Consider the following 27,552-nt stretch of genomic DNA (forward strand, 5'->3'; position numbering starts at 1 on the left):
CCTGTTGCACTCACTGTGCTGACCCTTTAGCAGAACCAGAGTCAGATCTTTTCAGAACAGTTTGAACACAGGCTCTGTTTAACATCATGGGAAAGTTAATACCTGAAAGAAGCGGGTGTCTTTCTCCTGTGCCTGCACTAATCTCTGATACACAAAGCTTGTAGGCTCAGAGATAGTTATTTTTCTTCCCTTCAGCCACACAAGTTCACAGTAAAAGAAAGGCAAATAGTATAAATTCTCTCAGCCTAGTGATTCCCAAAAGGTAACATTATTGGTGAAGATATTGGCTATAGATATCCTAACATTATTTCCTCTGCTAGCATATAAGGATTTATTGTTAATTCTCCTGACTCAGATATGTTTACATTCTGTAATTCTCCCTCTGCCTTGACGTATCGACCTATGGTATGTATCTACTTTGGTTTTAATGGTAGGGCAGTGGGAAGGACTAGACTACAAACCTAGAAGTGCAATTGCCATTGGACCTCTACCCCTACTGCATAATGAGTCAAATTAAAAACCTGGACCTGGATACCCTGTTTTCAGAGACATTCAACATTTGGATCAAAATTTTGCAGCTTAGACCAGTCTGTTTCCTTCATATACAGCAAGGGCTAAATTTTCAAAGATCCCATTATATGTGCAGTGGCAGCTGAAGGCGTGCACTCTTCTGCCCTCTAGGAATGTTTCCAGTTTTCCAAAGCCCTATTGGTGAAATTGAAGCCTGATAAGAACATGCCCAAAGTCTAGACGGGCCCACACAGATCATGGGCATCTGCACAACTCAGTATACGTGGCCAGACCCAAAAGCAGCTGAGGTAAAGCTTGGCTGATTTCAGATTTCATCTTGTGTTCCCCGTTTCTCACCCTTCCCCTGCCATTAGCAAACCCAAAAACAATTGACGACTCACTTAGCTGGGTTCGGCTCTGCTGGAACACTCCCTGGACCACAGGCTAGAATGAATACAATTTTACTGATCTGCTGTAATGTTAACTAGCGACAGTTCTGCAGAAATAGAAAGTTCTCCTCAGTGCCCTTACCTCCTGCGACAGCAATAAGAAAAAGGGCATTAGACAATGGGTACATTTTAAAAACAGATAACACTTCTATTAACTCTAAAATAGAGCCAGATTCTCAGCAGGCCTAAATCCGTGTAGCAAAGTCAATGGAGCTACACTGATATACTCTAGCCAACCAGTCCAAAGCAATTATACTTACTCTGCTGGGCGTCTGGCATGGTACTGCCCTCCACCAATTTCCAAAGGGGTATTTCTATATCTCTTTAACAAAAAAAGGGGGGAAGCCATAGTAGAGATTAAAATTACACTGATAATACAGACAGACAGATGCTAGGCTACCTCCCACTCATGGACAGCAGGTCTAATAAGCCAGGAAAGGCTAAGCCTCCCCTGGTGCAGCCACTGTCGCCGGCCGCCCCATTTTGGCAGTTTGCACAGGAGAAGTTTTTGCTTATTATGATACCCAGGAAGCTGAATAGCACATATCGCCTCCTCAACCACCCTAGAACCTTCATGGGGCATATAAAGCTCAGGTTCTTTGGGAAGAGACAAGCACTTTTCCCACAGAGCAGTTTAGGGTTTCAGGAGGGGAGGCGTTGGGGGGGAGGGGTCAAGCCTTCCCGAAGGGGGACTGCACCCATGCTCCCACTCCACCACACATATTTACAGATGCAAAAACAAAGCCTCTATCTTATCCTGCTATGGTACCCTGCAAACAACTTAGAGTATTTGAAGTTTCTGGAAGACTCTGGAAAGATTCTATACCATAATTCTCCATCTGACAAACACAAATCCCCTCTCCACGTGCTTCCAATTTAGCAGACACCAAAATGACTCTGTGTTTGTTTCACTTCCTAGTTTGGGTTCATAGAATCATAGAATATCAGGGTTCAAAGGGACCTCAGGAGGTCATCTAGTCCAACCCCCTGCTCAAAGCAGGACCAATCCCCAACTAAATCATCCCAGCCAGGGCTTTGTCAAGCCTGACCTTGAAAACCTCTAAGGAAGGAGACTCCACCACCTCCCTAGGTAACGCATTCCAGTGCTTTACCACCGTCCTGGTGAAAAAGTTTTTCCTAATATCCGAGCTAAACCTCCCCCACTGCAACTTGAGCCCATTACTCCTTGGTCTGTCATCTGCCACCACTGAGAACATTCTAGATCCATCCTCTTTGGAACCCCCTTTCAGGTAGTTGAAAGAAGCTATCACATCCCCCCTCATTCTTCTCTTCTGCAGACTAAATAATCCCAATTCCCTCAGCATCTCCTCGTAAATCATGTGCTCCACTCCCCTAATCATTTTTGTTGCCCTCTGCTGACTCTTTCCAATTTTTCCACATCCTTCTTGTAGTGTGGGGCCCAAAACTGGACACAGTACTTCAGATGAGGCCTCACCAATGCTGAATAGAGGGGAATGCTCACATCCCTCAATCTGCTGGCAATGCTCCTACTTATACAGCCCGAAATACTATTAGCCTTCTTGGCAACAAGGGCACACTTGACTCATATCCAGCGTCTCATCCACTGTAACCCCTAGGTCCTTTTCTGCCGAACTGCTGCCTAGCCGCTCAGTCCCTAGTCTGTAGCAGTGCATGGGATTCTTCCATCTTAAGTGCAGGACTCTGCACTTGTCCTTGTTGAACCTCATCAGATTTCTTTTGGCCCAATCTTCTAATTTGTCTTGGTCCCTCTGCATCCTATCTCTACCCTCCAGCATATCTACCACTCCTCCCAGTTTAGTGTCATCTGCAAACTTGCTGAGGGTGCAGTCCACGCCATCCTCCAGATCATTAATGAAGATATTGAACAAAACCGGCCCCAGGACCGACCCTTGGGGCACTCCGCTTGATACCGGCTGCCAACTACACATGGAGCCATTGATCACTACCCACTGAGCCCAATGATCTCGCCAGCTTTCTATCCACCTTATAGTCCATTCATGCAGCCCATACTTCTTTAACTTGCTGGCAAGAATTCTGTGGGAGACTGTATCAAAAGCTTTACTAAAGTCAAGGAATAACATGTCCACTGCTTTTCCCTCATCCACAGAGCCAGTTATCTCATCATAGAAGGCAATTAGGTTAGTCAGGCATGATTTGCCCTTGGTGAATCCATGCTGACTGTTCCTGATCACTTCCCTCACCTCTAAGTGATTCAGAATTGATTCCTTGAGGACCTGTTCCATGATTTTTCCAGGGACTGAGGTGAAGCTGTTCAGGCCAGCTGTTCTGAATACGTACTCATGGGGTTCAGGTGGGTTTCTTCTTGGCACATCTAGCCCATGCCTCTGTTCATACTACTGTGGCTACACTGCTGTTTTTAGCACATTAGCTCTCATCAAGTATGTCTACACAAGCTAAGAATCATAGCCCTAGCTCTTAGTGCAGACATAACTAATCTGCTCCTGCCCCCACCCCCGTCCCAATCCAATCTGTGCGCCAAAAAAAAAAAAAATCTGCACACACTATTTTAAAATTCTGCAAATTTTATTTGTCAATAAATAAATGTGGAGGCTCCAGCATGGTAGTGGGGAGCACAGGCCAATGGCTGCACGAAGGTGGAAGATCACCCTGCAGCCCTCCCTGCTCTCCACCCCCAGGACATGGCTTTGGTGGTGAGGCTGCGCCCAACCATGACACAGCGCCAGGGCTGGGCCTGCCCCAGAAATACCGCTGGGCCCTGCCTCGCCATGCCAAGTGCACCAAGTGTGGGCAGGCAGGCTGAACCCAGCAGGATCCAAGTGTGTATGGGAAGAGCCAGGTTCTGTGGGGGGCAATCTGGGTCTGATTGGGGGGGATCTGGATGCACAGGGGCTTATTGCAGGATTCCAGGTACAGGGGCAAGGGGGGTCCAGGTGAAGGTGGTTGGGGCTCAGCAGGGGACTCTGGGTGAGGAGGGCATGGGGCTCAGTGGGGGCAGAGGTGTCTGGGTATGAGGAGCTTAGCGGTGGGGGTCCAGGTGCTGGTAGGTAGGGGGTTTGGGTGCAGCTAGTTGGAGTCTGGGTGCAGCTGGTTGGGATCTGGGTGCAGGGGACTCAACAGCATGGCGGTTAGAGTGTGGGGGCTCACCAGGGGGGTGGTCTGGATGAAGGGTGGGGTCGGGGTTAGTGGGGGTTAGTAGGAGGTGAGGCTCAACGGGGTGGGGGTTGGGGTGTGGAGGGGGCTCGGTGGGGGGTTCTGGGTGCAGGGGAGAATCTGTATATGTGGGGGTCTGAATGCACAGGGATTGGGCAGATGGTGGAGTAGCTCCCCATACAGTGCCCCCTCCCGCTGTGGCTGATGAGCTATGGGGACAGGGTGTACATGCAGAGGTTCCTTCAGCTGGGGGAGGGTTCTGGGGGTGGGTCTGACCTGGCCCAGGCCGCTCCTTTCAGGGGGAGAGGAAGTACTGTCCTCCCCAGCCCAGCCAGGACTAGCAGCCGAGCCCGGCGCAGGGCAGGAGCCACCAGCTGAGGCATTCCCAGCCCCACATTCCCCACCCCATCCCCTATAGTGATTTACCTCTCAACCAGCTGCTCCAGGTGCCCAAAATGATGCACCCCCATTGCTGGGGAGGGGCACGTGACTACTCTTGTGGCTTCCTTTTGCTTCCCCTTCAGAAAGTCATTTTTCTGTGGGGAAGCAAAGAAATCTACAGGGGACATGAATTCTGCGCACGTCCCTAGGAGTAGTGAGCAGTGTAACTGATACAGAGATGTCGATATGAGGCTACAGAGAGCCTTTAATAATAGCTCTGAGCCATGTGAATTGCCTGAGTCCTCTCAGTAAGGGGTTAACTCAGATGCCCATTGATAATGTAAATGCCAACAATATTAACTATTTCATCCTTCATGTATGAAGAGGGAGGGTCACAGATCTGCACTAGTTACTGTGTGTCATGTCTCATTTTGGTGCCACAATTGGGTGGCATTTGGGAGAAACCACCACCAATTTTCCCACTCAAGAAAGAGCCAAGTGCCAGCCTAGGGGCACATCAAAGTCCCACTACTGGTCAACTCAGAGAGCACACACGATCATATCTCGAATATCTGCACCCAGGAGCAGCGTCTCATTTTGGTGACTCACAGAGATGGATCTTGGAAGAGCACCCCCTCCTATCCCCCCTCCTTAGTCTGCCCCTATCTCTGCTTCTCAGTAACAATAGTGGAAACAAAACAAAAAGAGGGAAGGCCCAGACTGCCCCTAGGTGCACAGGAGACAGGGGCAAGCACTCTGGGCCCCTCCCCACAGCCGGAGGAGCTGGCTCCCCTCCCATCCTCAAAGGACATGGTTCTCCCCGCCACGGCCCTGGGGCCAGTGAAGCAGCCCCCGCACCCCCACAGCCCAGGGGCTGGTGGAGCTCACCTTCCCCCAGCAGCTCAGAGGAGCGGTCGTCTGCTGGCACGGGTGGGGCTGGAGGAGTTCGCTCTCCCCGCCCTGACCTAGAGTTTTGTGTGTTCCACATGAATGGGGGGGCCATGTCCCTGCTTGTCCTCCTTGCGCACGCCCCTAACCTAGGCAAAAAATCTCCCCCAAATCAACAAAGTGAGTTATCTACTTCTCTTTTCTTCCCTCTGGCCTTCGCGTCTCTCTCTGGTCACACCCTCCCTGTCTCACACCTTGCCCCTGCACTTTCCTTCCCTTAACCTTTAAAGCTCTCTCCATCCTCCCACTGCTGAGGTGGGGAATCTATGCTGGCCAGCCCTACCCTGTGCACACCTCAGGGTGAGGCCTCTGAGCAAAGTGTTTTGAGCTCATGGCTCATCTTGCCTCTTGTGCTCATGGAATGAGATTTTGGCCCCTCTGCCTGCTGCTGTGCTCCAGAAGGGGAGGGTCTTCTTGCAGGTGAATTCCTCCCATAGGCCAGGCACTTGCTTGAACATGGCACCTCAGGCAGACTTTCCAGTCAATGCCTAAAACGTCCCTTAATGCTGAGCACCAGTGCCAGAATAGCAGTTGCTCTAGGAAATAAGGAAACCATTGATAAATAATCCCAGTGTTTAACCAAATAACTCCCCACCCCACCCCCACTGTAATAGGCTCACAGTTGAACATGAAGCAAAGCTGATACCTGACTCTTGGCCTGGCTTCCCCCAGGAAAACATTTTAATGAGGCTCTCAGCTGTAGTTTCACACAGAGGACATTAATACTGTTCATTACCCAAAGTTGAGCCCATGAACACTCAACCGACCCTACCTTGGAGACGAGTTGTTGTTTTGACCCAAATGAAGTGCTGATGGCTGAAATGCAAGTCCAGGCTTGTGAAGGAACATGAGACCAAGGCATTAGGCCCACAAACCTGGCAATGGTGCTTCCCTAACCAAGCCATTAAATAAAGGATGTGTCTTGAGAGAAGGACAATCTGACCCCTCAATGGGAAATTGCCCTGCAGTGGACAAATCTCTCTTGAGAAAATTCTGAAGGTGTTGATAGGCCCCCTTAGTATTTCCGCATAAGCACTGTGTGCCGTATAAAATGGATGGGGGCTGTGGAAGGAATTCTTCTGCTAGACAGCTGCACCTGTCCCCCTCTAAGCTTTAGACTAGGTTGGGAGAAGCCAGGATTCCACACAGACACGCAGCACAGGAGCAGCCTCCTGTCTGCAATAATTCCCAGGCCGTTGCTTCACACCATATGCACAGTCTAGCTCAAGGTCATGACTGGGGAGGGCTGGGTGAGTTAGGATTACTGCAGTGAACTGAACAGCTTTCCTTTCTGAACTAGCTTGAACCAGTCAAGCTTCCATAGTGTTGGAGCTTAGACCGTGACACAATAAATAAAGGGCTATGAACAGCGTTGCTTGAAGCTTAGTTTATGGCCTGTGTCTGTATCTCCTTATCACAGTCTTTACAGGGTACAGCATGACAAAGGCCCTCTGTCTGCTGGGTGTCAGAACTAGCAGTTCGGGTGCTCCCAGGTGTGCTGCACAGGTAAAGATGAATTTTAGCAGGCTGCATTGGCCATCTGTAAATGAGCACACAGACATCATCCTGGCATGCGACAAGTCCATTATCAAATTCTGCATGCCGAGGGTGATTTTAATTATCTTTTGTCCCCGGAGGACAACAGGATGCTCTTTGAAAATCTGGACGGGGATTGTCAATTAAGCAGCCTCCAGCGTCACTAAACCAGGCCCAGACACATCATCTTGCATCACAAGCTGAACCCTGCCCTTTCATTTTCTCCTCATCTCCCTAACTCTGCTGTTCTCGGCTGGGAAATATTTATTACAGTGAGCTGTGGCTGTGGCTGTTGGGTTGCTTGTCTCCTTGCCAAGGTCAGTCTGCAGTGTAGGCACTTCTGCTCTCAGGACGTTCTCTTTGCGACTGACAGGCCTTCCTTCATCTCAGTGCAGGGGCAGGCAGCCTTGGGAAGGAGGCTATTTTCGTTCACAAAGCTTTTCATTTCCCAGGAATACAGAGGGCATTACAAAAATTAAAACAGCAACTGTAAGCAATAGGCTATGTTTGGTATCAAAATAGCCACTTGCACTATGGCCCTTTTGGGAGTGCATACCATATCGACCCATCAAATCCACCTTTAGTGCTTCAGGAAGCCTTAACTTTTTACAGCTGGAATCACAGTCACTACTCACTAGAAAAGCCCATATTTCCCAGGGTGAAATCCTGGCCCCATTTAATCAATGTGAGTTTTGCTAGTCTCTCAAACGGTGCCAGGATATCACCCCTTGAGTTTATCCTGGCTTTGCTGAGGTGTGGCTTATCCTTCAATGAAACCTATGTACCAGTAAAATGACAAAAAGCTGAATCACCAGCTACAGTAAGTTAAATTTGCAGGCAACCAACTCACAAACACTAGCATAATTTGATGAAGAATGAGCTCATTAATGGCTTGCCTACATTACAAAGTGTTGCTGCTTTAACTACCCTGGTATTGTTAAAGCAGCAAAATCTTCCTACTGCAGATACAGTTATATCAGTATCAAAGTACTCAGGAATCTGTGTAAGTCACCTTCATACCAGTGTAACTGCGTCCACACTAGGGCTTTGAGCAGTATAACTCCACTGGCAAACAATCACACACCTGACCAGCTAATCTTAAAACTTATCTTAAAACTGAAATAAGTCTTAAGACCAGCCCTACCTTAAAAAAGATAATAGTGATACTATTTTAAGATACATTTGTTAGCAGGTCAGATATATTTGTTTGGATCTGTCTCTCTGTCCATCACTGTAATAGCTAAACAGAGTATCTCATTGCCTTTTGCACCCAATACAACATTTTTAAAACATGCACTTCAACTTCAAAGTAGCCTATTAAGCCATCGCGGAGATTGTCACTTGGAAAATCGTTGTCAGGCTTCAGGTTATCAGAAGAGAGTCTTACTGACTAATAATGACCAATGCAAGTACATTTCCTGGCAGGTAATGCCCACTTGGAAGAGATTTGTCTCTGGGCCTAACCCCACCAATCAGTCACTGTTTCACAGGTCATTATGGCTACTGAAAACCACAAATATGTAAAAATACAGAGAGAAAACACATTACCATTTTCATGTGTTGAAACTTAAAAGCTACTTGCCTGTAACCACAGAGACACAGTTCTGTTTACACTACCGTTCATCACCCAAAGCAAAGCAGGTTGTCCTGAGAGTCCATGGAGACTTTCTTCTGGGGTTGAAAGACCCATGTTGTCCTGTAGGGCTTCAAACTCTTATCTTGAAATCAGTATTTTTTTAACCCTGGGCTGAAATGTCTTCTCTTCCAGTTAAGTCACAATCTCTTCCATAAGACTTCAGGTAGCCTCAACTCTGCCCATGAGTGCTTGTGGATTCGCCACCAGGAATATTTCACACTATTCAAAGGTAATTGAAAATGGAGGGTTCTGGTTGCAGCCTCATGGAGCTTAAAGGTTCATGAACCTCCCGACATGCATTTTGGGTACACAAAACTAGGCTGAATTTGCGCCTCCTTTTTCATGGCAATTTAAACCCAGGGATTTTGTTGTTGTTTTTTTATCCAGGGTGAGTCAATTTAAAATAGCTTATCCCACTAAAAGGATTATTGTGCTCAGATATATTTCAGTAATGAGTGCTGCATAGATAATGTGGATCGTAGTATGTAGATAGTGTTGAATTCTGAGTTGTAAATTGCGGGCATTTTTAGACCGTTCGTTAATCTCTCTGTTTTAGCCTTCTTTCTGGGCCCAATATTCAGCTGAGGTCATGACTGCCATTGAAGTCATTTGGTGTCAAGGTAAATAATGCTTCAGAAGGTTGAGCTTGCTTAAGCTTCAGATCCCTTTTCACCAAGCAGAGCAATACCCCCATTCTCCCTTCACCATTTGATTTTTTCCCCTCCATGGTTCTGGAGCATATGGCCCTGGACAAGAGACAACCCAGTATTCTTCCATTGTTGTTTATTCTGTCCCGTTTTACTTGATCCTATCTCAGGATTATGAAATGTTTGGGAGGAAAAAGAACTATTCGAAAGTAAAGGATCCTGAAACCCTTGGTGCACTGGCTTTTCTTTTTCACACAGAACTGTGCATAATGTATAGCATAACAGAACAGTGCTTAGAGTAACTTAGAGCCGTGATTTCCAAAGTGGGGGCCCCTGACAGTCTGTCATGGGTTATTCGGGAGTCCATCCCTTGTGCCAGGGCCAAAACATATCTGAAAATAGAGTGACCACATGCCCCTAATTGGGCGGGACAGTCCCAAAATGTAAATTTCAAGTCCCGGTCCCAGGCTGAATGACTCTCGCATTTGTCCCGTATTCCCTGCAGTGCCACTCCACACCTGCCTAAGGCTCAGGGGCAATGCCAGCCTCTTCCCAGTGGGGGGAATGACGCTGAGGTGGGCCTTAGCCTCCCCATTGCAACAAGGCCATGCCCCCTGCTCCGCCTCTTCCCCCTGAGTCCCCGTCCCTGGCCAGGCTAGAAGCCAGAGACAGGCAATAGTAAGAGCTGCTCAGGGAGCCCGGGCTGCTGTGGGGAGCCCTGGAGTTCTGGACCCTCCACCTGCCCTGGGTGGTGTGCCCTGGGGTGGGGCAGGGATACGGGTTGGGAACTGCTCTTGGGCATCCTGACCCACCGCCCAGGGCAGATGGAGGGTCCAGGGACCCCCAGGTGGCTCTTACCACGGCCTGGCTCTGGCTTCTCACCTGGCCGGGGGGGAGGGGCTCAGAGAGAAAAGAGGAGCAGCAGGGGTGTGGGCCATAGAGGGGCAAGGCTCTTGCATTCTGTAAAGGTGGTCACTCTACCTGAACAGTGTTCCAGTACTTTTGCCACAAGGAGGACACCATTTTGTTGCCAAAATGGCAGTCTCCCCGCAGCATGACCTCTCATGCATCATGCGTGAAAAGTCATGCTGGTGGGGGTGAGCCAAAACTGACAAGGGCATTCTGGTAGTACTGGAAATGAAAGGGGTTTGGGACAATTAGTGAGATGCCAAAGGGATCCTTGGCAGAAAAAAGTTTGAGAACCGCTGATTTGGAGCAGAAATCTGAGGGAGGGGGTGTAATTAAGTTTTGGTTTAATTAAGTGCTGGATTAATTGCCCTGGAATCTGAAAGTCTTTGTTTATCTATAGATCTGGGACGAGGAAAAGAGGTGAAAGCTCTCCCCACCAACAGGGTCAATTTTGACATTGAGGAATCTCCTCTAAAAATGAAAGAAGGGTTCTCTCCCCAGGGCCCACTCACTTTTCCTGTCTGCTAAGAGGGCCAGCAAAAGAAACAATTGCGGTGGTAGTTTTTGTGACATGGACATCTGTCCACTAAGAACTAGACTGAGAGCAATAAGTCATAGGTCACAGGATAGCCATCAGATGGTAATAAATTTGGGTTATTACTGAGATAGGGATATGCCAGATATCAACAGGCACCCTAACAATGAAAGGCTCCACACTCTGATTACCATTGATCTGAGGCAGCCAGCCCCCTGAGGAAGATAGTTTTCTAGTCTCCATTCGCTGCGAGACTTCAGTGACAAAGTGAAAAACATCATGTTAATGTGATTTATCTAATGCTGGAACCCTCAACAGTATGTCCACTGAAAACTGAGGACTTCCATGTTCACAGCCTTGTGTGTGTGTTTATCACAGGAAGGTGAAGCGGGACATTGTGCAGGAAGCTGCATTCAAAGTGCCCATTCATACTGCATACATTTCTGTAGACAGCCAAGGAGCTTCTGACTGTCAACCATTTTATCAAAGCTTTTCCTTGAAGCCTGTGGCTAAATAGATCTCAAAAACATCTTAGGCTCAAGATATTACAGTAATTGGATCCATATAAGTACCTGGATAGATACTTTAGTATCTTTAAATTTAATACACAGACTAGGGAGAGAAGACAGATTTTCTGGAGAATGTGACATGAACCATTTGTGGGCTGTCTTTGCAGAGTGAGACAAAGTCCACATTTTTCCAGTATGCCTACAGTATTTTTGGAGGGGTAACCTTTTCCTCCACTTTCACATCAACAAAGGCGTTTAGTTAACTTCTAAGCTATCACATCATAAAACTAAGATATAGTAACTCACTGACTAGTTCTTAGGACTATGTCTACATGGCACCTGGTACAGATCACAGGGGTGTGAACTGCAGATCGCTCTAAAGCAGGGGTGGGCAAACTTTTTGGCCCAAGGGCCACATCAGGCTTGTGCAACTTTACAGAGGGCCACGTAGGGAAGGCTGTGCCTCCCCAAACAGCCTGGCCTCCGCCCCCATCCACCCCCTCCCACTTCCGGCCCCCCCTCAAAACCCCCGACGCATCCAACCCCCCCCGCTCCTTGACCCCTGATTGCTCCCTCCCAGGACCCCCTACCCCTAACCCCACCCCCTATCCAACACCCCCCCGCTCCCTGTCCCCTGACTGCCACGACCCCTATCCACACCCCTGCTCCCTAACAGGCCCCCCAGGGCCTCACCCCCATCCAACTCCCTCTGCTCCCCATCCCCTGACTGCCCCCCCACCCAGAACCTCCGCCCCATCCAACCCTCCCCCCCCCCGCTCCCTGCCCCCTTACCATGCCAGAGCCAGCCACGCCGCTGTGCTACCCAACAGGAGCGTCAGGCCAGAGCGCTGCCCACGCGGCGGCATAACTGCAGGGGAGGGGTAACAGCAGGGGAGGGGCCAGGGGCTAGCCTCCCTGGCCGGGAGCTCAGGAACCAGGCAGGATGGTCCCGTGGGCCACATCTGGCTGTAGTTTGCCCACCTCTGCTCTAAAGTGTTGCTCTCTAACTGCCCCATGTAGACCCTTCTTACTCAAACTAAAAAGGTATTGACTGCATCAATGTGAACCAGGTACCTGTTAGTTCACACCAGCAGGGTCTACACAGGGAAGATACAATGCAACATGTCAGAGTGCTCTGCAATTTACACCGCTGTAGTCTGCATAGCACCACCACGTAAACAAGCCCTTAGTTATCAGCTGTATGATAGCTTCACAGAGTTGCATTGGTCACCACTTAGAGCTGGTCTAAGCCACAAAGTTCAGAATCTGGCTCTGAATTTCCCAAATGTCTGGATGTGTTCAGATCTGGGGTTTGGGCTCAAGCCCAACTTTCACTGGTAATGAACACAGAGCAGGTGTGGATTTTGCCCTTCTCTGTTTGAAGGAACCGAAATAAACAGTGAAACATTCATGAAAAGAGCCAGGGTTCTCTAGCTCCACACATCTGTTTAAACACATAATAAAGGCCCCAGGCAGCAGAATTTTTTCCACATTTTAATTGAAGTGCTTTAGTATAAAAAATGTACACACAAGTTCTCATGTCCTGTTTTCTTTAATAGTTTACACTTTCTCTAAGTTGCAACAGAATATTAGCTAGGTAAGTTGTCAACACTGCTAACTAGCCACAGAACAAGACACTAATAACAGTACAAGATGCTTGGAATACATTCCTGCAGATGTGTATGACTATCCAAGAAGTCACGTTAAGTCAAGAGGTCCCAAGCACATATCACCCTCTTCTCTCTTCTTTCTCCCACATACAGGATTTTATCCTCAGTTCTCCTAACCAGCAAATCTCACTAAACGTAGCAGGTCAGATCCTCAGATGGTGTAAATTAGAGCATCTCCATTAATTTCAGTGGAGTTATGCTGATTTACATCCGTCGAGGATCTAGAACACTGTATCTTCACATAGCTGCAAACTGGGGGGAAACATAATGTATGTTTCTATGGAGGACAAATTGATGGGTTTTCTGAACCTGTGCTATCTTGTAGCTTTATCAAGCATATTTTTCCAAGCGTTTTGGAAGTGAGTTGGTTCCCTTGCGAGAAATTGGACCAAGACTATCTAGAAATGTAAAGAGATTTGGGACCATCCTGGGTTCAAATACTCATCAACTTAAAGCTGTACACATTCCCTCAACAAAAAAATCAAGTTTTAAAATGTAAGATTCCACTGCCCCCCTCCCACCCCTGCTCCCAAAAAAGGGTCTGACAAGGAAATCAAGAACTTTACAAAACTGGGTGTGAGCAAAGGGCATTCTCAAACATACCATATCAAAACAAATGTATACATACACACATAGTAACAATACAGTTACTTCAGAGGTTTTTTTTTTTTAAGTTTACACTTTTCAGAGGAAGGTTGAGAAAATATCATGATGAGCTCTTCTGACAATAAAGCACTGGTTCCCAAACCTGTAACCCTAATATCTAACCACCAATAATAAATGAACTCCAGCAACCAAGCAGCACAGTATAAACTCCAATTAAGTGCCACACAGGCCAACAACAGGCAACTTGGAGGCAGTGTGAATGGCTGAAAAAAGAAAGACACGAGGGAACTAACAGAAGTACATATTTTTCTCCTGTTCTTGGATGTTCAGATCTGAGAAGACACTTGAGTCAAAGAGGCAAGAGATCTATAGTGTAGGGTCCCCAAGCATAGGTGCCACTGCTGTGAGTGCTCCAGGGCTGGGTGCTCAGCACCCATCGGTAGCCCCATGGATCAGCTCTTCCCTCTCCCTGCCTAGCACCTCCCGCCCACCTGCAGCCCCGCCAATCAGCTCCTCCCCCTCTCTCCCAGTGCCTCCCGTCCACCATGATCAGCTGTTCAGTGGTGGGCAGGAGGTGCTGGGGGGAGAGGGGGAGGAGTAAGGGCAGGGCATGCTTGGGGAGGGGGCAGAATGGGGGTGGGAAGAGGCAGGGTGAGGGTGGGAACTTGTGGGGGTAGGGTCTGGGGCAGAGCAGGGGGCCAGCACCCCTGGAGAAAACCCAAAGTCTACGCCTCTGTCCCCAAGGTATGATGAGGTCTCTCTCTCACCCATCCCTATCACCACCCCGAAGGCATATGCAAAGGGACGGCTTTTGTCTCTCTGAAATGGTGACTCAAGATTTTGGCTGTTCTCAGTGCAGGAGGTTTCATAACGTTTTTGCTCAGCGCATTGTACTGAGACATGAACACCCCTCCCTCTGAGTGTCATTCTGCACTCACTTTGTGACTGAGAGGGCAAGCAAGTTTGTTTGACATTGCAGTGTTTTCCCCACAAACACTAGTTCAAAACACTTGCACCCTGAAAACCAAGACTCTTGATTGGAGCTTTCTGTTGCCACCAGCTCAAGACCTCCCAGGATTCTGTTGACTGGTGTTAGAGTACTATGGTTACAAACTATTGGGACAGGCCCATACATAACAAAGTTGATTCCTCCAGACATCAACTCCATCTGAACTGACTACATGTAACCACCAATAGCTCCATTTTGAAGTAGGGAGTAAAAGCCAAGTTCTCTTCTCCAGCTCAGATCATTAAAGACTACTTTTGGAACAGAAGGTCTGGCATCCTGTGAAAACCTAGTGGTCACTAAAAAGTCAAGAGTTAGAAATCTTCCTCAGCCTCCTCACATTTTAAGATACCTTGGGTTTAACAGTGTGGATCCTTATCCACCTCCAGCCATCCTAGCTTGACATCACAGATAATGCATTAAAGTTACTGTGATGCAGTCACTGCACATTGAGATATATATACATAGTAGAAGAGGTAAGGGGTTCTCAACCTGAGGCTAGGTCTCAAACCACCCTTCTCTTTCCTTATTACTAAATGGGAAGGGGAGCCCAGTTAAATGAGAAGGGAGTCTCTCAGAATGTCCCCAGTATGGAAAAGAGGGTTGTGGGTATAGAAATGGGTAAGAACCTCACAAGAACACAAGAATAAACAGAATACCCCTTAAAAAAATTTTTGACTAACTCAATTGACATTAAAACAGCTCAATAGATTATAGCATGCAGAGTGTGCAGAAGAAAGAACATTCTGTCTCCTGGATAAGGGATGGATATTGTCACTCAGTATTGCCCAGAAATTATCCAATCAGCCTGCTCTTCCCCAGCCCGCTACTTTTATGACAACAGTTCATCTGCCTTAAAGGATAAGGGTGGTTATAAACAAATTTCTAGGTCAAGGCATTAAGAGACTGGAAATAGATACCTTTCTACTTTTAACAGAAATAATGCATCATACATTTATTGCTTATGGAAGTCCTCAATCCACAGAGCAAATAGCCTCACTCCTGACCTTGAGGGACCAACTCTGGAGATTAAAGGATAACTCAATCCCCATAGCCATTCAATTCCTGGCTTCTCTGTTAAGAATGCCAACATGGGGGCCAATTCATGCCAGCTATGTCTGTGTGTGGACATTTGTACACTAGGTATTAATTCGAGACCAACGATCCATTTCATATAGCAACCAAACAGCTGTCAGTTAACAGCTTCCAGTCCTGATCTATGTTTCTTGGGCTAGATGTGACTTAGATGCAAAAGACTATATCCCGTGCCCTACAACTTTTTAATTGGCTAGAAAGCCTGGTGGAGTGTACTGACACTAAATAATTACATAGCAGCCAGGTCAAGAATTTGAGTCAGGATTTGCTCATAATGTCTAGTGGATTCAGCATTTTATGCTGTGTTGGCATGGAAAGTTGAAGTCACAACAGTTGTGTATTACTGGCCTCACACTGAAATTGATATTACGTAAGAAACAAATTTTGTTGCACATTTCATTACTTTAAATATATTTAAAGTGCAGTTCCAACAAACTGAGTCTATAAAAATGGCATTATAAAAATTGACAGAATTGACTGGTGTCTCATTGATTTCTATAGGTTATATGTTCAGTTTTCAAGTTAACAGATGTTTTCCCCCAACTGCGAACCAAACCAACTTAGCCCGGGCTCCGAGAATCAAGCTGGGTACCTCACAGGGTGTGACATGAAGCTTAATTGATTAATGTCTGAGAGGTACTTGGACACTATGCTAAGGACCACGGAATGCCTCTAACTAAAAAAGCCACATTTTTGCCTACCTATGTGACAGCTTGAAAAATGTTGACGGTGGTTGTATGCGTATGTTATTAGACAACCTTCCTTGTGGTGGTAGCTCTCTTGCATGGGATCTCAATCAACATGATAACTTCACCAGCTGTGGTGCTTGGGTGACTAGTGTGGTGACAGAAACATCAAGGAAAAAGCCCATGCAGTTTCAGTTAAACTGGTTAGAAAACAGATTGGTTCCAAATTAACTATAACCACTAAGGAAAAATTCCTAGGGATGACCACGGACAGCTCAATAAAACATCTGCTCATTTGGCAGCCACAGTCAAAAAGGTAACAAAATGTCAAGAAGTGTAAAAAGTAGGTTAGAAATAATACTAAGAATGTTTTAATATCTTTATGTAAACTGATGACATGCCCTGATCTTAAATACTGTTCACTTATGATCAAGTTACCTCATAAAAGATATAGCAGAAAATGGCTGATTTCAGAGACAGTTGACAAAAAATGGTTGGGGCAGGGAAAGACTTACATATAAACAGAGATTGAAAGGACTGGGAAAGACGACTTTAGAGAGGAGATGAATAAGAGAGGACAGTTTAAAAGTGTGCAAAATAATGAATGGTATGGAGAAGATAGATCACACCTTTCTGTTCACCCTTTCTCCTTCTGCAAAAACAAGGGGACAATCAATTAAAACAACAGGCAATACATTTAAAACTGATAAGCCAATCCCTAACTGCTTCAGTTTAGGAAGAAATTTGCTCTAATGGCAAGTTATTCCATAATGTCTCTTACCGGGATTATTGCATCTTTCCTTGAAGCATGTGCTACTGGCCATTGTCAGACACTAGACTAGACTGGTTTCATGAGGGATAACAATTCCTATTTTCTCATGTGTGTAAAGTAAGTTTAATTTTTAGGGGAAAATAATGACAGATACTGGGTATAGGTTTCGTGCCTAAAACACTTAAATTATTGAATGGGGCTCAAAAGACTTTAATCTGGGCCTGTTTAAAACATTGGGCAAGATTCTCTGTCATCAAAGTCAGTGGCACTATGCCAGTTTACTTCAGCAGAGGATCTGGTCCCTTGCACAAACTCCCTTAATGTATATGTCATATACCTTGTCCTGCATCAATAATAGCTCTCCATCTCCCCCATCCCTCATCCTTATAAATACATTCTAAAACAATGGTCCAAATAGTAGAGTAGCACGATTGTAAGATGTAACATTTTGTACCATGACCCTAGAATGGGGTAGCACGTTTAATAAAGGGGAATCAAGGCTCTCCCCCGCTCCTCTTCCTCATTCATTGCAAGTAAAATTCACACATCACTGAGTCTATCCCTTATTTTAATAAATGATTACAGAATTGTACAGTAATAGTCCCAAGCGCTGCAGTATCAGTAGGCCGGATCATTGTAGCATTTCCTTAGTATTTAAAAAAAACCCAAAGGATTACATCAAAACTGTTTCCAAGGCAATGTGCTATGATGTCACAGAGGATTTATCCTGCTTCCCATTCCAATTATGACCAAAGAGGAAAGTTTGGATTATCACCATGTTAAGGGCCAATAACAAAAAGAGCCAGATTCACACTCTCCCAAAGTTTGATGGTATTTCTCCAGAGTCTTTGTTTGCACCCTCTAGATCTCTAGATAAGAGGGAGGAAAACTGTTCTAGCACTCACAAGCCAAGCGCAATGCTCAATCTGAAATAGCGGGGGTGGGGAAAATGTGGAAAGATAATTATTAAAAAATCCACAATTTTGGGCTCTTTGGAGCACTGACTGTCCGTCATATGTAACAATTTGCTTAAAACTTGGCAATAACATTCTCCCTTGCACACCAGCACAGATGATGCCAACACAGCTCTGAGGATAATGTTTGTTAAGTAATTGTTACTGCAGAGCCAGTAAAGGGAGCACATTTGCTTGAAAGGTTTGTTAAAGTGCTCACAAAATACATAGGCTGTTGTGTGTGTATTTACAGTTTCTTAGCTTAGAGTAATGACAATAAGGAAAGGTCAGATTCTGGATGGCAGTGCACATAAATGCCCATCAACAAATCCATGAGCACAGCATTTAGATGGTAATGACATGTAGCAGCTAATGACCCAGGCTTGGTTTGAATTGGTGAGATGGTGATGGAAGTGTTCATTATCAATCCCCTGAGACACTGTGCTCCAAGAACTATGGCTGTCACTTCAGACATAATGACAGCGTCCCAGGAGAGCCCAGACAGGAACTTTACGTGTTGACATGACTGCAAATGGTCCAAACCTTCCAGCACCATCTTAGTTTTCAACAGTTGCTTAAATCTCACAGGACAAATATCTGTCTCTCTTACAGATAAATAGAAAGTAGGGAGGAAAACATTTTTCTTAGAGGGCACTTGCCTACCTAATGAGGTCCAAAATATGGCCTACTTTAGAACTGATCATATCTTGTAAGGAATGTCCTCAGAATCCTAAATATTTTTTTTTTTAAAAAGAAAACCTACTACTGTCCTCAGATAAAAAATCCCATAAGAATGAGCCTGCATTTTGATGCAACAAACTAAGCAATGTTGAGGCTCATGTTGACTTTTGCTGCAGTAGGAAGACCATAAAATGCAATGCCTGCTGGAGGGGCAGGTTGAGATGGAATGGAACATTTTTCCCTATGTTTTTAAACAGCATTTTACATATAGCCAAGAGAGCAGATAAACCATTACAAGACTATTAATTCTGACTTGGAATGAGCTCAATATTTGAATTTCAGCAACCCCAAAATTCCAGGCTCTCCAGATCTCTAGGTTTGGTTCAACCCTTTATGGAAGTAGGGGCCATTGTGAAGTTTAGCTTTTAAACACCATTAATTTTGGAGGTGTTAAGATTTAGGTTGGGGCCTATTTTGATTACAGAGTTGAACATGCTCCTTTAAACTAGTTTGTGGAATACAGTTGTTAAGAAATACAGTAAGGTTTTATTTTAAGAGAAGAAAAAGAGATGATATGAGACAAAATATGGAAAGATGATTCTCAAAAAAGCTTTAATGAAACTAGCCTTTGGAAATTTTTCAGTCACTGTTGCCTTTCCATAAGAATGTAGGAGCAAGGAAATAAGAAAGAATCAGGCAAGAACTCCTTTTGCTATATTCTCTGGGGAGCTGTGAAAGGGTGGGTATGTTATGTGTTACATTTTATCTGTTCCTCTGATTTTGAATAGATTCTCTTTCCATCTAGCTGCAGTGGCAAAGGCTCCATCAGCAGTGGGCAAAGGGCATCAAAATCAAGTCTTGAACTTACGATACCTGCAACTGTCTGGTGTGTCAACAAATGACTATGTTCAAGCACAGTTCACAGGCTGAGGAGAGGGTGTCTTCTGCCTATGTGACACTCATTCACTCTGTATCTTAGACAATTTAAAGGCAATTCCAATCTTAATTTTCATGACCACAAACCACACAGCAATTCCCTCAACTACTGCTAACTAGCAGCTTAGAAATATTAAATGGCAGAGGCATAACTTGAATCCTTTCCCGATGGACAAAACTCCCCAGTGTGTCACTCCCCAGGACTGCACAGGTAAAATGAGGCTAACTAACACTAAGTCTTAGTGCCAGACCAAGAAAGACTCTCTTGGACAGCCTGCTCACTCACTCAGGACATGTGCACTGTGATCAGTGGAACTGGAGTCAGAGGGCCCATGTACCTTGGAGGGACAATCATTGGAGGTCACCAGAAAAACAGGGAATGTGAATGAAGAGAACAGGACACAGCGTTTAATAAAGATCCACTAGCTCAACTTAACTTGCATTCAGCTTCACTCTTTGCTGTTGAAACAACATGGAAAGGAGAAGAACCTGAAGTGGATTTTGTCAGTCTTCTCATTCATTAGGAATGTGAAAAAAAGCTGAACTAAACCCCTATCCTCATCCTCTGAAAGAGGCAGGTACAGCTCCTGCGTGGCCTATGTTGGGTTTCAGTGAACTGAGTCATAGTGGGGACTGGACTGAATGAAGTCTAAAAGGATGTCAGTATCTGAGAAAGCTGCAATCAGCAGAGTATGAAATATGGCTTACATTTGAATTTATAAGCTCTGGGTGAGGAAAATTCACCTGAAACAATGGTTTTCCTGTTCCAAAATAACAATAATGGTGGATATTTCAAATGCATAAGCGAGTAATATAATAATACTTTGCACTTCCACCCAAGGGTCTGAAAGCATATTACAAACATTAAAGAGTTATTGGCCTGATTTTCAAAGGTGCTAAACACTTCCAGCTCCCATCAACGACTGTAAAATCAAGGCATAAATCCTATTAGGCCCCTCCTCCATGGTGACAAACTTAATTATTTTCCCCATTTTACAGATAGACAAACGGAGGCATGACAGAATTACACAACTTGCTAAAGATCAGGCAGCAATTCAGCAGCAGAGGTGGGAACAGAACTCTATACTTTAACCACCCATCCATGCAGATTATGCTTGCATAGTCTGCCAGCCCACCTTACTTAAGTGCGCATACATTCCTCCATGGTTTTAGGGCACCCGCTGGCAACTTCCAATCATCCTTCTTTTAGTTTATCCCTTGGTTAACACTACGGGCGAGATTCTGCCACTCTTACTTATGCTAAGTAGTGCCTTACTACATAATGACAAGTTTCAGAGTAGCAGCCATGTTATTCTGTATCTGCAAAAAGAAAAGGAGTACTTGTGGCACCTTAGAGACTAACAAATTTGTTAGTCTCTAAGGTGCCACAAGTACTCCTTTTCTTACTACATAATGTACCTCTTGATGTCAGTCATGCTATTTGTGTGTGTGTGTAACGGGTCATCAGTGAGAGTAAGGGTTTCACATTCTGGCTCTAATTAAAGGTACCAGTGCTAATAACGATGCTGCTGACTGAGAGTGTGTTGTTATGGTAATCATGACAGTGAGGTATTTGGGGGCTGATGTTACTGCTGGGAGAGTTCCCTTGGGACCAGAAAGACCTCCTGCTCTGAAGGACATTAGCTCCCTTCCCCTCCAAAAAATCGAGTTTATCTCATATAATCCAGACTGGGGTTGGTGCCTGCCCTGAAAAGCCACTTAACTAGCTGCCTGGGCTGGAGGTCATTATTAGTAATTATATCTCCACTGAAGACAGATTTGGCTGCCTGCCAGTCCCAGCTCCTGCCCTTCTCTGACCAGAATGAGAAAATACAGCCAATCAACAAGAGCTTTTCATTTCCTTTGCAGGGCCTTGACTGTTCAGCATGAGACCTCTGAACTGTCACCTGAATCTCATCTGTGTGTGCAGTACCACTGACCTGAGGCTGTCAGGGTTTTCATGGGGTAGGAGGGAACAGTGTAGTGGATAACTAGAAGAGAATTCTTCTCCATCTTCAGCTGTGACCTGGTTTCATAATAGTACTTAGTCCTTATCCAGTGATTTTCATCCACAGATCTCAACGCTGTGTACAAAGATGGGATAGAATTACCATCTCCACTTTATATATGGGGAAACTGAGACACAGAGACTGGGTGACTTTTCATGATCATATATCAAGGCTTTGGCAGAACTGGGAATAACAATGAGATTTCCTGATTCCAGTGGACCAAAACAAAAATTCTATCCCTTCTGGCTGTGAAGAAAACCTCCCAAGTAACTTAAAGTAGAGTTTATTTCCTAAGCCTGCACACAGGCAGAGAGAAACAATAGTTCTGAGAGACGGAACTTGCTCCATTTAGTTCAATTGCTTGTTAATGCTGAAGCCCAAAGATGACAATTAAAATGTACATATTGTTAATTATTTCACTGCTGGTCATTTTAGTAGAGACACTGTGGTTTTGAACTGTGGGCAGAGCTTGTATAGACTACACTATATTTCCTGCAGTTATTGTGGCTGCTGCAGTAGCAGGGGAGTTAAGAACCATATCTAGCATAGGTTGCTGGCACACAGGGTTCACATCAGGAAAACACAAAGGACATCGTGGGCGTGAGGGGGTGCAAGTGTGTGAGAGAGAGAGAATGCCACAGATTTAGTCCTGGGATTGGGTGAAATAAAATGAGCCCATACTCAGCTTTCCCTGTCCTAAAACATTAACACGTTAAACTATGAACTGGTCTGATGTTAGCAATGAAATCTTTGGAGAGGTTTATCATGAACTGCGTGAGTGCTGCCCCTTCTCCATTGCTTCAGCTCCTCCCCTCCATTCAGATCCCAAATTTGGCTCCTGCCAGATTAGAGGTTTCATGCAACAGTCTCAACAACAGTTTGAACAGTCTCATGGAACTGGAGATGGGAAAGACGTGTTATTTATTTGTAATGCGGAAGCATCTTAGAGGCCCAGATTCATTGTGCTAAGCATTGTACAGGTTTATAGCAAAAGGAGGTCCCTGCACCGCAGGGCATACATTCCGAGTCTACAGTGAGAGACAACAGGTGCACACAACAGATGGATCACAAGATAACAGTGCGAGCCTCTCCAATCTGGCTTCCACTTTCTACACTCCACTGAAACTGCTTTCAGCAGAGTCTCTAACAACCTCTTCCTTGCTAAATTTCAGGGTGAATATTTCACCCTCCTCAGCCCATTGGCTGCCTTAGGTATAATTGTCCGTCTTCTCCATCTTGAAATTTTGTCCTCCTTTGGCTTTACAAAGTCTATTCCCAGGGCCTGATGCAGATTTGTTCCCGATTGTGTTATTTCCATTGTTTTATCCGGACTAGTTTTTAATGTCTGAACTGAAGCAATGCCGCTTCTTTCACTTTTCCCTTGGAAGACTATTTCTTAGAGTAACAAATTTCAGTGTTTAGTCATAGATATATTGGATAGATAGATCTTGCTGAAGGAGATCTTTCTGTTAATCTAAATTTTCCCTTTCTCATTTGTCTTCCTGTTACTGCTAGTTCTACCCTCATGTACCACTCTAAATGATTCCTATTGCTCCATGGTTGTTTGAAATACTTTCCTACAATCCCTTGTTTTAGTTGTTTCTATGGCCACATCTATACTACAGGGACTACAGCAGCATAGCTACAATGCTGCAGCTATGCTGGCATAACCTCTGTAGTGTAGACGCAGCCTATGCTGATAGAAGAGGTTTTTCCATTGCTGTAGGAACTCCACCTCACCAGGTGATGGTAGCTAGGTTGATGGAAGCATTCTTCTGTTGACCTAGCTGTGCCAACACTGGGGGTTAGGTCAGCATAGCTACAGCACTCAGAGGTGTGGATTTTACACACCCCTGAGAGCCGCTGCTATGTTGATCTAAATTTTTTTAAGTGTAGGCCAAGCTTAAGAAAACTACTTTGATGCAAGAGCTTTGAATTAAACAGCTGCACTGAAGAAAATAATCCCCTGGAACATCATTGTGCACAAGGTACACTAGCCCTGCAACAGTGACAGCCTTAATTCATATTTCTTTCCACATTCATCCTTTTTTCTCCCTCCTGTATGACCCCTTTCAAAAAACAGACAGCAGATAAAGAGAAAACACAACAGCCCCACACCTAATATGCTGTGTAGGAAATTATCTTTTTGAGTCAGAGTGTAATAAACCCCTTTCAGAGTGCAGGAGAGAAGCTTGGGAATAGCAGTTTAAAAGCCACGGGGAGTAATGTTTGCTTCATATGAATGCAGTTTAACAGTGGCTTTCCAGTCTCAAGACCTGAGCTAAACCACTATTTGCTAACACAGTTAAAGGATAGTGCTGCCCCAACCACACTAGCAATAAAACACATGCTAGAAAATGGACACCCTCCACCCTGACCAATGCTGATAGCTGTGTTAGCATATGGCTATATTCAACTGGAGTTGGCGCTCAACAACTGTGGAAAGCAGTGCACAATCTCAAGTCGGGGAACCTAAAAACTGAGATACTCAAAATTAACAGGTGCTTTTGAAAAAGCCCTTTGGGTGGCATGAGGTAAAATTTACTGTTTGTAAAGCTCTTTGAGTGCCTCCGATGCAAGACGTTATGAAAGTACAAAATCCTGTTAACTCTGAGGTGAGCACAATGCTAGGTAAAATGAAGAGGGACTCACCGGTAGTCACACAATACAATCACTGTAGGCTGTTGGTCAAGAATGCAAATATTCCTTTCTTTGTGAGAGGGAAGGGAAAAAATGCAGCACCCTCATTTTCCTTTTTAGTAACTGTTAATTATTTTCAGGCTCTGCACTAAAGGGGAAGAACTAAAGGTTAAATGTGCCATGGTCACAAAAAACAAAACAAAAACAAAACCCCAACCCAAACCAACCACCAAACTACACAATATTAAGGCTCTCATGGAGCAGTCACCGTGAAATCCAAACTAATTATATGGCATTCTTTGGCACCTCTTTCCAGCTCAGGGTAGTAACAGAAACTTCCCTCCAAGTAGAGTGAAGTGTGGTTCTAGTCAGACACAGGACTATGTAATTGGATGATCCCATCTTTAGTTTTCTCTCTTTGCTTCTGCATTAAATGTGATTCATTTAAAAGCTAAGTCGTGGTTTTGCTGTGAATGCTGCAAACTCAATCTTGGATCTCAAAATCAAGCTACTGACAATTTTATTGATGCTCCCTGTGGGAGAATAGGATCTTATTCATGTTTCCATAGCTGTATTAGCTCTGAAGGGCTAACGGGGAGTATTTGCTTGTGATAGTAAAATAAGCACATCTGACTCAGATATACACATGGAAGAGATCTGTTGCATGGGTTGGTACTGCTTAGATACAGTCACCTTTTCTGACTATGCGCCTGATTCACTTACTCACTGGTTTCCTGGACCAGGATCCAGTCAGTAGAGCCAAGAACACGGAAGGGCCAGGACCAAGCTGGCTGGGGGATTCAACACATCTCCTGGACAGCCTCACCCAGTGTAGCTGAGTTGATAGTTGCTCCTCTCTGGAAGAATCCCTAGGGTAGGACAGCTGAGGTGCTAGGCTGTCTCTTTCAATGTAATTGCTCCCATGGGCACACAGGAAGCAGTTTGCAACTCACTGTCCCAACACAGGTGAATCATTTCCCATAACTGCACTTTAAGGGCTCATCTAAAATAGGATAAAAGATGGGGGAGGATGGGTTAAAATGTGTGACCAAATATGTTTTAATGAAAAATATTTCAGGGCCCTGGTACAGAGAGGAGCTGTATTTTCACGTCACCTCAACCAGCTATCATGTGTTTCAATAGATCCTTAGAGTTTAAGCCAGAAGGGACCATTAATGGATGATCTAATCCAGGGGTTCTTAACCTTTTTCTTTCTGAGGGCCCCACAGCATGCTTTTAAAACTCCATGGCCCACCCATGCCACAACAACTGTTTTTCTGCATATAAAAGTCAGGGTTGGGGTTCGGGGGTAGCAAGCAGGGCAATTGCCACAGGGGGTCCCGCAAAGCTAAATTGCTCAGCCTTCAGCTTCAACTCTGGGTAGCAAGGCTCAGGGTTCCAGGCTTCAGCCCTACGCGGCAGGGCTTCAGCACTCTGTCCTGGGCTCCAGTGAGTCTAATGCTGGCCCTGCTCAGCGGACCCACTGAAACCTGCTTGCGGCCCCCCAAAAACCCCTGGTTGAGATTTGCTGATCTAATCTGATCTATGTCACAGACCATAGAATTTCACCCAGTTACTCCTGTGTTTGACTAACTGTTTGACTGTAATTGTGGTTGACTAAAGCACATCAACTAACAAGGCATCCAGTCTTGATCTGAGCACTTCAAGAGATAGAGAATCCATCATTTCCCTTGGTAGTTTGCTCCAATCTGCATTAAAATACTGTATACTGGAGTTTTTAAAAGTATCAGTTCACATTTATTCACTAGCAGTTTTAAAACACTCACCTTTTTATCCTAGTCTAACCCTCAATATTTGGTTCGCATCAAGTACCACTAACGACTCACACAGCTGTGCCAGAGCCAATGGAGAAACCCCTTTACTGTAATCACAACCATTTACTTTTTAATGTACCGATTTAGTTTTTTAAAAGCCTCTAAGAACAACATTCCCAAGAAACAAATAAAAATGGTGAAAATTGTTCAACTTTGAATGGACATTTATTCAATGTTACTTCCTGCCATGAAAAAAAGAGAGGGAAGCATGACAACAGAGTCCCCAGAATGTTTTTCCCTTACACTAGAGCTTAGAATCATCAAACCACAGAAGTGTAAAGCTGGATGAGACCACAACAGGTCCAGCCCCTGCACTAACACATGACCAAGTAAAACCAGACCATCCCTGACAGGTGTTTGTCTAACCTATTCTTAGAAACTTCCAGTGATGAGGATTCCACCCCACTCCCTTGGAACCTCTTCCACAGCTTAAATGCTTGTATGATTAGAAAGGTTTTCCTAATGTCTAACCTAAATCTGCCTTTCTACAGATCAAGCCCATTACTTCTTTTCCTATATTCAGTGGACATGGAGAACAATTGATCACTGTCTTCTTTATAACAGCCCTTAACATAGTTGAAGACTCTTATTCTTTTTTGAAGACTAAACATGCCCAGTTGTTTTTTTAACCTTTCCTCACAGGTTTTCTAAACCTTTTATAATTTTGGTGCTCTCCTCTGAACTCTATCCAATTTTTCAACATCATTCCTAAACTGTGGCGCCCAGCACTGGATACAATGAAATGAAATCAGGAATGAAATCAGGAGGGCCAAATCACACCTGGAGCTGCAGCTAGCGAGAGATGTCAAGAGTAACAAGAAGGGTTTTTTCAGGTATGTTGGCAACAAGAAGAAAGCCAAGGAAAGTGTGGGCCCCTTACTGAATGAGGGAGGCAACCTAGTGACAGAGGATGTGGAAAAAGCTAATGTACTCAATGCTTTTTTTGCCTCTGTTTTCACTAACAAGGTCAGCTCCCAGACTGCTGCGCTGGGCATCACAAAATGGGGAAGAGATGGCCAGCCCTCTGTGGAGATAGAGGTGGTTAGGGACTATTTAGAAAAGCTGGACGTGCACAAGTCCATGGGGCCGGACGAGTTGCATCCGAGAGTGCTGAAGGAATTGGCGGCTGTGATTGCAGAGCCATTGGCCATTATCTTTGAAAACTCGTGGCGAACGGGGGAAGTCCCAGATGACTGGAAAAAGGCTAATGTAGTGCCAATCTTTAAAAAAGGGAAGAAGGAGGATCCTGGGAACTACAGGCCAGTCAGCCTCACCTCAGTCCCTGGAAAAATCATGGAGCAGGTCCTCAAAGAATCAATCCTGAAGCACTTGCATGAGAGGAAAGTGATCAGGAACAGCCAGCATGGATTCACCAAGGGAAGGTCATGCCTGACTAATCTAATCACTTTTTATGATGAGATTACTGGTTCTGTGGATGAAGGGAAAGCAGTGGATGTATTGTTTCTTG

At 45.1% G+C, this 27,552-nt stretch overlaps 1 protein-coding gene across 2 annotated transcripts in view; it reads right to left on the minus strand.

The window, feature by feature from the left end:
• Positions 1-20,979: 20,979 nt before the first annotated feature.
• The window catches only part of DPF3 (double PHD fingers 3), a 221,714-nt gene continuing 215,141 nt past the window's right edge, over positions 20,980-27,552 (minus strand). The window contains exon 12 of one of the 2 annotated variants that reach the window (XR_012159436.1): positions 20,980-21,684. The gene's annotated coding sequence lies outside the window, so the exon portion shown is untranslated. Of the gene's footprint in view, positions 21,685-22,990; positions 25,253-27,552 lie in introns of those variants that run through there. The other variant, XR_012159434.1, reaches the window with a different exon arrangement.

The sequence above is a fragment of the Lepidochelys kempii genome, chromosome 6, assembly GCF_965140285.1.
Source record: "Lepidochelys kempii isolate rLepKem1 chromosome 6, rLepKem1.hap1, whole genome shotgun sequence".
In the NCBI taxonomy this organism is placed as follows: domain Eukaryota; kingdom Metazoa; phylum Chordata; order Testudines; family Cheloniidae; genus Lepidochelys; species Lepidochelys kempii.